Source organism: Dreissena polymorpha, chromosome 4 (assembly GCF_020536995.1).
Source record: "Dreissena polymorpha isolate Duluth1 chromosome 4, UMN_Dpol_1.0, whole genome shotgun sequence".
Lineage (NCBI taxonomy): Eukaryota > Metazoa > Mollusca > Bivalvia > Myida > Dreissenidae > Dreissena > Dreissena polymorpha.
The window spans coordinates 89,461,490-89,474,216 of NC_068358.1; the positions used below are offsets into that span (position 1 = coordinate 89,461,490).

At 34.0% G+C, this 12,727-nt stretch overlaps 1 long non-coding RNA gene across 1 annotated transcript; it reads left to right on the forward strand.

Moving 5' to 3' along the window:
* Positions 1-973: 973 nt before the first annotated feature.
* On the forward strand, positions 974-9,021 carry LOC127878060 (uncharacterized). Its single transcript, XR_008048728.1, has 3 exons — positions 974-1,114; positions 4,092-4,209; positions 4,630-9,021. It is a non-coding gene; the product is annotated as an uncharacterized LOC127878060 (long non-coding RNA).
* The last annotated feature ends 3,706 nt before the right edge of the window (positions 9,022-12,727 follow it).

Consider the following 12,727-nt stretch of genomic DNA (forward strand, 5'->3'; position numbering starts at 1 on the left):
CAATTTTGTATCAAAAAGCATTGTTCTTAAATGTGGCATTTTCAATTCGCAATGAGATTTGTAATGACCCTCGTCATGCGAAAATGGGTCTTATTCCATATGCGCCCATCATATAAATAGCCCACTCGGCTATCCCTCCTTCTGGTAAGGGGAAACATAACATATTGAGTGATTTAGTGATTTTAAAGCGAACAGCATCGCCTATGGCCTGACTGCGCAAAAGAACATGTTGGGTTTAACAAACGCTTGCCGAAACGCATAAGACCCATTTTCGCATACGGCGCTATTGACGTGTGATTTAAATGTGTCGAAAGAAAACTGCGTTTAAATCAAATATAAACATACGTTTATTTTTCTATAGTGAAGAAAGATACTCATAACAAGGCATATGAGGACACATATGAAGTGCTCTCCCGTAGTATATTTTTATCAACCCAGACTAATGTGTGGTTTGACAATGCTAACACACATTTCATGCGGTGAATATGCAGCTTACAAGTGAAAAACACAACACAATAGTTTAACTTTTGTTTAATTGTATTTAATCATTTAGAAAAGATAATTGCTAACTTTATTTCAAAGTCAGCGTATACGCCGACTACATTTTTTAAAGACATTTATTGTTATAAATATATTTAATATAATATATTTAGTTGTTTTCGGTTTTAGCGATTATAAAGCATTTCGAGGTTGCCTATAGTATGCCTGTAGTAATTGATGAACTCATATCCAACTGTCTATGCATTGAGAACTGAGAATATAAACAAGCTTAACCTTCTACTAACCTTCTACTTTTGGGGTCTCACTAAAACGCTTACGGAATTTGCATACAATATAGATAACGTTGAAAACTGCATACGATATGAACAAAGAAGGAAATTGCAGACGGTAATCGCTGTCCGTTATTATGGTGTTTATTATGGTTTAGTTATTTTAATTTTATTTTTTGATGTTAAAAATACACGATGGATACTTAAATATTGATGTTTACCTTTTTATTTTGATATTTTATGGTGTAGATTAAACTAAGTTAATATAACAATCAAAACAGTAGGGCATGGAATGGCAGATCAACATTGTTAATTTTCGGATAAACTTTCTGGATTTTGCCAAGGTATATTTTTTCATAGATTTTCAGTTTGTTTGCTTCATGAAGTAGTATATGGAAAAACATTTCCTGTAAAAAGAATATATTTCATCAATCATAATGTGTTTATGAGACGTATTGGCTCTCATAATGACGATTTTAGCGGATATTTCTGTCTGTTACACAGTTGTCAAAATCTAAAACGCTTCACAATTTATCTGTCAAATCATTTCTTATTATACGATTTTAAAATGACATCAACTGTAGTAACACATCTTTGATACATTTTAGTGCTTATATGCTTCTCAAAGTTTTCTACTTTCACTTTATTTATTTTTAAGATGATTGTATAACTGTTGATCAATTGATAGCTGAAAGACTGTCAAATGAATATGGAATTAGGTTGTAGTAGATACAGTCAAGTTACCATTACCGGATCATTACCCATAGAGGATCACTTTCATGTTCAAGAACGCATTCTTCCCGATAAATAGTTGTCAGTTTTGGATGATATTTTGAACACAGCATTTTCAATCACATATAGAAAACAATTATAACAAAAATGAATATAATTTACAACTGGCAATGTAATTTGGGCATTGTAGATAGATAGATAGATAGATAGATTTATTTCGGCAAGGAATGCATACAAGGGCATTTACAACATGTACAAAATATAAAATATAACATACATGAAAATAAATATACCATTACATACATACCAACACCAAGGATAACACAAAAATGGGTAAACCCATATTTCCATTGTGGTCCTTTGAGCTGGTGGCATGACATAGAGTGGCACTTAAATATTAAACAAAATTACATCAATAAAATGACCAACATAATTTAAATAAATATATTAAATACTATGCATGTATATCACAGACCATTTTGATACTTAAGATATCACAGATATCATTATTAATTATGAGATCCTAAAAATACACTATTAAAAAATGTGTAAGAAATAAATTAGATATCACAGATAGCATCATTTATTACACCATCCTAAAATACATAGAATAAAAAATGGAGAATGCATAACATTTTTGAAAGATAGGATCAATTTTGATAAAAATTGCTGACTAAAACTGATTCCTTAAGCCGAAAAAACAAACAATACACATAAAAAATTACAGATTTTCTAATAAATAATTTTTTAAAGATGACTTAAAAACAGGCAATCTGTCAATCTGTGTAATACTGGAGGGTAAATTGTTCCATAATGAGCATCCCGTGTAACAAAAGGACTTTGACCCGAAACCTTTGACCCTGGGGACAGCAAAAGCACCTTTTTGAGTTGACCTGGTCCTGTATGAATGAATAGAGGCCTGCGGGATAAAATGTTCTCCCATATAGTCAGGGGCCAAACCATTTTGAATCTTAAAAACATGGCCAAGAACAATCTGGTCTACACGTTTATTGACTGGTAGCCAGTTGAGCAAACGAAAATGTTCTGGCCCAATGTGTGCCCTTGCATCGAGACCTAGAACGAACCGCATTAACTTATTCTGGGTGGTTTGGAGCTTATTTTGTAACATTTTTGTGAGACTATGGTACCATATAGAGCAAGCATAATCAAAATGACATTGGATTAAAGACATGACAAGAAGTTTCTTGGTTTGCTGAGTGAGATATTCTTTTTTTCTATATAGATATTTTAACCTGGAGTTGGCCTTCTGAATGACTGAACGAGCCATGGTATCAAAGGACAAAGTTTGATCCAATGTAGCCCCTAGGTATTTGACTGAAGATGTAGATTCAATAATGGTACCATTACAAGAAATATCAAGAGAAGAGTTTGACCTGATTTTATGCCTAGAACCAAATAGAATAGACTCCGTCTTACCTAAATGCAGAGACAACTTATTGTCAACCAACCACTGACTAACCAGATGCAAATCTTCTTTCAATAACCTTTCAATATCAGATTTAGACTTACCAGACACCAGAATACCTGAGTCATCTGCATATAGGAGGAGCTTATTTTTAACCACAGCAGACATATCATTAACATAGATAAGGAAGAGCAGGGGACCTAGAATTGACCCTTGTGGAACTCCACATGATATTGTAAACAACACAGTTCATGTTTCGACAGTTCAAATAGCGTGGTAGAAGCCCCCTAAGTGGTTTCGATCACGTGATCCGTTATGGCTACAACTTATCTGTTAATGCATGAATTCTGCAGCGAAAAAAAGGTATCACAAATACATTTTGCCTGCGTTTAAAAATAAGACTATATGCTGAATCAGCGAGCAAAGGTAATATTTAATCAAACTGATGTAAAAGAAGTCTCAAAACATTTATTGCTTTTCACCAGAACAACTTTATTACGCTACTGATCCGGTAATGGTAACTTGACTGTACATGTATTATAAAATTTGTGTTAAAAATCTGTGTGCAATCCTGTAATGGACTGTAAGCAATCGCAATTCTATTTGTAACACCAGAATTAACCCTTTACATGCTGGGAAATTTGTCGTCTGCTAAAATGTCGTCTGCTGAATTTCTACAATTAGCATTTCTTTGATTTTTTTTCAAAAAATACTATCAGAATAGCAAACAGTTTGGATCCAGATGAGACGCCACGTTCTGTGGCGTCTCATCTGGATCCAAACTGTTTGCAAAGGCCTTCAAAATTTGGTTCCTGCACTGAAAGGATTAATGAATGCGTTATCAATGTCAATTAAGTGTTCATGATCAAGTTGAAATTAAAGCAGTGATGCGCAAAGATAATGATTCGTTAAAACAAAAAAGAAATAAAAAATGTAGATCAACACAAATTTGGAAGTCACTTTAGAGACTATAGTTTCCAGTTTTAGACAATTTAAAGGTTGTCTGCTCATATGTTTTGGAATATTGGTAAGATTGTTACCAGATTCAATACTTGTGCGGGCATTTTTTTTTATTTGTAATATATTATGTTTAAATATAATTAAAACCACACATATATATATGTTGCAATAATTTTGTTAAGGCCTGTATCTTGTTGTTTCAGTGAAGAACTCCAATGATATACATGTAGGGGCATGTGTCCAAAGCTGATCCACATCATAACATACTGATTGGGAATAATGACATAGTACCAAAAGATGTGCTTATACTGTAATTAGCAGGTATGGTATGACTCACACCATGTATTGTTTACCTCATTTGTGTTTACTATTTATTCTATTTTTTCCATTAGGAAAAACAACATATGATTTATTGATTATCTTATCCATGGTATGCGGATGTTTAGATAAAAACTAACAGAATTTATTAAACAAAAATGCCTTAGCTCTTTTCACTATGCATATCTGGAGGGAACAGAAATAAATTATGTACAAAACAAAAATCTTATTTTCATGTTGATAACAGTGTATCATTTGATTAATAATGTGTTGTGTTATTTTTACAAATATTAAGTTCAATAAGAAAAACAACAATGAAGGGAAAAATAACATGTGGTTACCACTGTATTGCTGTATTATTGATGTGTTTGTGAATCGTTGCAGTCATAAATTATCAGTCATTGTTATATATTTTCATTGCAGATCTTCACAAATGAACCTGGCAGATCCTGGTGCAACCTTACCTTACCATGTTTACATCTAACCGTCAGTTTGAGCTGTGTGTGGGTGGTAACACGGACTATATACATGTATTGCCCAGTAATTGTCTTGTGATGGACCTTTTTAACATATCAAGTATTTAATTGAAGACTTAAGAGGTCAGTTTTCATCAAAGAATTTAAAAATACAGTTTTTTTGTAAGGGTGAATATGTGGTTATAATGGCATTGATGTATATCTTGTGTCTGTTTTTTAATCAGCCTTTCATCCATAATTATGAATATTAAGCATGATAAAGTATTTTAAGGGAATATAATGTAGAAATGTTATGTTGTTTCTGCACAAGCTTTTGAATACAAGAAATTCTATGTTCACTCAGCACTGTTTACACATTGTCAACGAATTTGCTTGTTTTAGTTTCCAAATCTGTCTGTCTCTAGCTTCCTGTGAATAATATACTTTTTTACATTGCATCCATTGATTTTAAATGGGGTGTATTATGCACATGTCACACTTTTTTTACAAAAACATCAAGGTCAAAGGTAAAATATATGGGTCAAAATCATAACTTTTGCAATATTGAAGATAGCAACTTGATATTTGGCATGCATGTGTACCTCATGGAGCTGCACATTTTGAGTGGTGAAAGGTCAAGGTCATCCTTCAAGTTCAAAGGTCAAATATATGGGTCAAAATCGCTCAAAAAGGGACATTGTGTATTGTGTTTTACAAACACATACCTTGTTATGTTATGTAATGGCCTTTCAATCATTTTATTTTTTTTATGAAATACGCTGGATTTGTCTTTTACATTTCATCCATGATAGCATTATGTTTTTTTTGCCTGTTACATTTTGCGGCCCAATGTACGTGTTAAGCAGTTTAATCATTTACAACGGCATTTGTGGCGAGGCTAACAGTCATAAGGTTGGTCATTACATGCACTGCATATCATAAAATCGTTTGGCTTTTATTGACAAAATTTGCGAAAACGGTGTTAAAGACTAAACATCACAAGTGTCGCAACTTCGTCCCCACCTGGGAATTCAGAGCGCAAATTTCAGATTATAATGTGTCAGATTTTACACTTGTATAATGAAGAAGTCATCTCTTAACAAGATGGTGATGTCCTGATCTCGTTCCAAGCCACACATGATACTTGTTTTGCTTTTAATCAAAATCGGTGTTAAATAGTAAACATAAAAGTGTCACAAATTCGTCCCTATTGAGAAGTCAGAGCTAAAATTTCTGATTTTAATTTGTCAGATTTTGCACTTTTATAATGAAGAAGTCATCTCTTGACAAGATGGTGGTGTCCTTATCTCGTGCCGAGCCACAAATGATTCTTGTTTTGGTTCAAAGTAACATATAAACGAAGATTTTTTTTAATGTACTTTGTTTTAAATTCTGTTCTTTGAAAAATGCATGTACTTTGTTTTAAATTCTGTTCTTTGAAAAATGCATAATAAGTCATCAACTATTATAATTTTATGAAAATATTACTTTAATTTTGGTTAATGCAGTTATTGATAGAAATTGTTTTAACGCATACGATGTAGATAACGTTCGCGAACCACAATAGAAACGTTCGTTGAGTTCACGTTTAAACGCGACGGTCACGTTCTTACAGTGGGTATTATTTGTTGATCTTACTTCACTTTATCGACCATTTGTCATTTATAGGTATGAACACACGAACAATCAAAGTAAAATTAGATGTAAGCGATCGTTTTTTCCCGTTTAAGTTTCAAACATTGGCTCGAAAAAGTGTGTGCAAAGGCTCATTATCGACAATAAAGATAACTTAATAAGCTGTAAAAACAACAAGCAACAGTTTATGGGATTTAAGTATTAGTCTTATTAAAATATACGGTCAGTACAAACATATATTGTAATATATGCTACTAACAATCGTTAAGTATAAACTGTAAGCAAACATCAACAATAACAATAACAGTTCGAGTATAAATATAGGTGAATGGAAAAAGTGAAAATCATTTAATTGTCTTATGAAAATTATGAGCACAATGTTCTGGTATTTTCTTCGTGCTGTAGCATTCTTGTAGTTTGACGAAATCTCGTGACACCACTGGAATGGCACGACAGTAACACATGGGTTTGACTGCAAAACATAACAGAAACGCGCGAGTACAAGTCTAACAAATGACAGTGTTTTAACAAGTTTGTATTTCTCCTAACCATTACTTCGTTACTATGGAAAAAAAAACAATTTTCAAAAACTGTACAGAACAAGAAATTTACGCAGAATTACGACTTCAGTATAACTTGATGTCATGATACAATTAAGTATAAAAATATACTGAAACAATATTGACATAACTTGAAACATCCTTATTATGTACAAATGCATACTGGTACGCCCTACTCTAGATATTTTGAGTTCGACTACTGGATAGATATAGATACACAGAGGTTAGTAAGGAAATGCATTAACAGTTATTTTGCACAACTATCAAATTATAAGTCACATGTTATGTACACTAGCCTGTAGAGATAGTGCAGGACGTTGACGAGTCGGCGTACGGCATAATACCGAAGGCAACCGGTCACAAAAATCCTGCTATGTGATAGGATTGTACTTATATTTTGTATAAGTATATAGATCGCGCGATTTTTTGGTATTTTTATTTGCTGGCGCTAGACTGATGTGGTCGTTTAAAAATGATGTTTTTATGTTTACGGTGACAATTATTTAGTCGGTATTAGATTAATTGGAGGCGGTCGGTATGTCAGTTGAGCAGTCAGTTACATTGCACTTAATGCAAACAAAAACTTTATCATTCATTGACACATCCAATGGTATTTTTATACACGATCTATGATACCAAGAAGGACATCGGTCGCATTGAATCATATTGTCAACGCATTCGGGAAGATTACACAAACAGTAGTTATTTATCCGTTCGCGTTTCACATGAAGCATACTACGTTTACTTAACGTTTTTTGGGTGACCGGAAAAAGAGATATCTCTTCTTCCTCGAAGCAGTGCATCAAGTGCGATCTCATTTTAGAAGAATCAAAAATTATTTCGAATTCCAATTGCTTATTGAGGCAATACTGGGTAGCCAAGGCAATGGCATTAACTCCACAATCAACATTATTGTTTTGTTTCATCACGGTCGGAATTGTGATATCAATGTATTCTTTGTCTTTACCATATAATACTGAAAGTTGTATTTGAAGGCCATGTGGTATTAATCTGTCTCTAGAACGATCGTTACCTAAGCTGTCCAATAGAAATATTTGATTATCATGCAAAATCGACACGACCCAATGGTAATTATGGGTGTAGTGAATTTGGCAAGCAGGCTGTGTTACTGGTTCCATTAATTTTTCCACATTCCAGTGACTCTTATCTTCGGACAACATAGGTACGGATTCAGATAACTGAAGCCCATTTATAACACCCTTTACCTTGCGTCTCAATAAGATATGAGCGGCTTCTATGTGACTTGAATATAATTGATCATTTGATATTAAAGCGTAATTATTTTAGTGCAGTCAGACGCAGTAGCCGCCGAAACGTACACCTACTACGTTTGTTAAGTGAAATGTCTGTGCGCCGTTATTTTGCTAGATTTCGTATAACGTCTTCCTTATGAACTGCATAATGTTACAACTTTGATAAAAACACTCAATTCACCATTATTGTTGAGTTAATCATAACGCTAAAACGGACTAACTAATGTACATGGAGAAAGTAAATAAAAAACATTTTCTGGAGCAAGAAGTTGAAAAACAAAACATTACACATCAATTTTGACTTCCATTGCAACCAAATTTAGGTTCGATGATGACAGCCAGATATTGCTCTCTATTAATTGAATGTTTGAAAAAATCGTTAGACCAGTATCATGCGAAAATGGATCTTATTTAATTGTGGTTCCCTCGTTGAACTTATGTTGTCTGTCGACTTTTAGAATAATGTGTAAGAAATAAATGTATTGCTTCAGATTCACGAGCTTTTTTTTAAGAAATGAAATATGCAAATGTATGTTATATATATTTTTGTCTGTTTCTTAAACGTATCTTATTTATTTGTGACTACGTGCTTATTTTTTTTAAGAAATGAGAGATTCAAATGTGTCTTATTTATCTTTTATCCATGTCTTAAATGTGTTTTATTTATATAAGACTACATTCTATACTGCCAGTGTCATGCGAAAATGGATCTTATTTCTTAATATCCACCTTCACACTTTATTCTTTATTAGCGCCGTCTTCCATTAGGCTATCACTATTTAAAGAACAGATTACTGTGAAATTAATTAAAATGTGCAACGGTGATATTGATCCATTCTCGTTGTTAATTTAAAATGTACACAACAGTTTAGCAATAAATGAAATCAGTTATTTTGGCAGTTCATCCTTTTTTTCCAGTACGGTAGCCAGGTGCCTGTGTATTGAGCTGACAAGATAGGGATCATCACAGCAGGTTGCTAATACACAGTGTAGACTTCCCCTGTTTTATTATTGTATTTGTTATTTACCTGATTGGAATAAATGAGGTGTATTCAATCTGGTCTGCTGGCGTTATGTTCAAGGTCATTTTATGTGAAAAGCTGGGTTTCGGACATAATTTCAATCGTTTTGCTTTTATACACAATTTTTGAAATAATGAATATATTGGCGCGATGAAACATGATTTATAAATCAAGCTGACAGAATAGTTTCAGTTCTTAATTATGTGTACGGTAATTTAATTCCCATCTCTCGCTTAACTTAACGTTCAATGGCACGCGCACTTAATCGGAATTTGACCTTTAATATGATGCAATCCACACAACAAAAATTAGCGGCCAAGCGCAGTATTCTGCGCTCGGCCGCTGACGGTGTATTGTAATATATACAGTTATGATAAGAAACAGTAGCAGACAACAGGCATCTGGTTGATAAGAAGAACTGATATATTTATTGGACGTGAATAACATTGCCAACTAAAAATGTTTTGAAATAATAAATTTGCCCAGAATAATTGTATAACATTATTCATCTAGCGGCCAAGTGCATTAATCTGTTTTACTGTTTAGTAATACCATCATTTTTAAACTGATAACGGAAATAAAGAAATATCGTGTTTTTTTTGTTAAGTGTTAGTGCTTGAATTAATTATTGTATTACATGTGCCGCATTTAAAGATACTACATCCGCACATCAGACCAAGATAGATATATTTGACATAAGACCACACCACAGTGGGGCGTTATGAGAGAAAGTAACGATAAGGCTGATAGGTGACATTGACGCACAGACTGAACAAAGTTCATGATATGTTATGTACGAACGAAAGGCCGCACGAACGTACGGACCGACGGACGAAGGAACGAAGGGACGGACGAACGAAGGAACGGACGGATTAGCGAATTGACGAATGAACAGACGGACGGATTAGGCCGGGTTTCCATGCATCCGTGTCCGCGCTCCGGGTCCGCGTTCCGTGTCCGCGTTCCGTATACGGACACGGAGTATCGTTTCCATGCATCCGCTTATTATTTAAGCCTTTCCGTGTAAAAAGCTCATTCCAAACGTGGTGGTACTTGGATTAGGATGTCGTTATTAGAAGAGCACACATTTTTTATGCTGCGGCAGCACTGCAAGTTAGTAGACGGAAACGCAGACATAGGTACTTGTCACGTGCCATCATAAGAAACCGTCAAAATTACGGTACATACTACCATCTTATTAGAGACTTAGAGCTGAACGATGAAGAGTTTAGGACCTTGGTAAGTTATTAATAATTATTAACAAAATATTTAAATACTGTTATACCCAAGGTATACAAAAATCCTAAATATCTCAATGTTTCATACCGCTATCAGCTAATTTCTCCAACACCACAGTACAGAAAGCCGAAACTAGCTGATAAGCCACTCTGGACAGGCTGAATTAATGACAATTAGCATAGTTAGATTGATAAACATTACTGATTATTCGTATTACAGACTTTAAAACTTGAATGTGAACCCGAATAGACAAAAAAGAACATAAATAGCGACTTCTTACAGCGTTATATCTTGTTTGAAATATATACTGTGTCTTTTGAAAAGCGATTATAGAGTGTAGACGATATATATTCGAATTGTTTGATGCAATGTCTTTGTCTTTGTATTCTTTCTTAGGTTGGTTGTATATTTCAGAGTGATCCCTTACTAAATATATTATTTTTTCACTAATATTTATGCTTGAAAGTCGACCATTCATGTTCACTTCCGTCCGTGTACTGAGTCCGCGTCCGTGAAAAATCGCTCACCGAGCGATTTTTCACGGACGCAAATCGCGGACGAAAAATGCGGACGCGGAACGCGGATACATGGAATCGCTCCAACAGATTTCAACCAGTTCGTTTTTTCGCGGACACGGACACACGGAAACGGAACGCGGACGCGGAGACATGGAAACCCGGCCTTAACGAAGAAGGGACGGACGGACGCATGTATTCAATGCGCTTTCGGTAATTCTTTTGCGCTTTCGGTACCGATACCGAAAGCGCGCGCTTTCGGTTAATCTAGTAACCCCACTTGTCACTCACTCACAGCTTCTTTCGCATATTCAGTCCATCAATCCCATTCTTACAGTAAGTCAATTAGTGAGTTTCCTCCGGCTCAATATTTTCATTAGCCGAATTTACGGTAGATCACATACATTCTTTACATTCTATCAGTCTTATGGCGTTTAATAAAAAAAAGTTATAGCCAAATTATTCAATCAGTGTAACTGTATTTCAATCGCGCACTTGTAAACTCGCACTGTCAGTAAATCGCATGTTCATTCGCGGAGTGAGTCCGTCCCTCAAACATTCTTACAGTCAGTCACTCGCTTACATAAACAGTCGCGCAGTCAGTCGATCACACCGTCGAAAAGTAAATCGCATAGTTAGTCAATCACTCACTGTGAAACTCAAAGAGGATGCAAAAATCAAAATATTCATACTTAAAAATGCAAAAATCCTAAAGTGTGCAACAAATGTCCTTCCTCAGACAACATATCTCAAAATCATGAATTGGCAATAGTAATTGTATAAGTGTATATAGAATGTGATAATATTGTATATGTAATATACATGTTCTTAAACGACAAAGAACTACTTATTTTGTTATAATATAAAACTATATCTGAAACCCCAAAATCATTTAGAAGTTACCTAACAGTAAAATACACATGAATCCCAGTTCGAAAGACCAATTTTGCAATTTTCAATAGCTATGCAGTACATAATTACAACAATAATGTACTTTATTTGGTTCACTATTGGCCCCAATCCTTTGTATTATCCCCGTTCATTGATATCCTGCTGTGGTCACAGAGCAGCGATCATTATCGGTGATCAAAACTAACAGGTGCACAGGAAAAAAATGCATTAACCCAATGGTAGGTCCGTTGAGAGCTTATGAGGATTATACGCATAATGTGGATATGCTGGGGTCTGTCATTTATTGACGCTGTATTTTTCAATGAACGGAGATAATACACAGGATTGATACTTTATTAATTAACTCTTTTTGCTGATATATATATAAAGGCAAATAAAAGCATTTGTAAAGTATATCAACGGACAGGAATATGTTATACATCTCCATTCTGATTTAAATCACACAGCTTTACATTACTTTAATATTTTCATAAAATATTTGATGATATGTAAATCACGTAAGAATGCTTAAAGAATCGATATTACCATTGCGTCTGATCTTCAAATTGTATTTTTGAAAACTGATTAACACGATAAGTTAATAAAGTATGTCCGTCTCTCTTATATTAAATACATTGCAAACAAGTGGTTTTATAACAACAACAACCACAACATCATAAGTGGTATTACATAAATGGAGAATGAAATATCTTTACCAAATATACAATTATAATTACATTTCTATATTTCTTTATTTGCTCATTTTCAAATGAATAATATAATGAGCATTTTATTCCGTGTATTTAAAAAATCGACTTTGGCGTGTAAACGCTTATACAAAAATCTACCAATTTTATTTTAATAGTTTGCTGACTCCTTTATCAAATAATAAATACAATCAACTGAACCAGAGGTATATTTATAGAACAG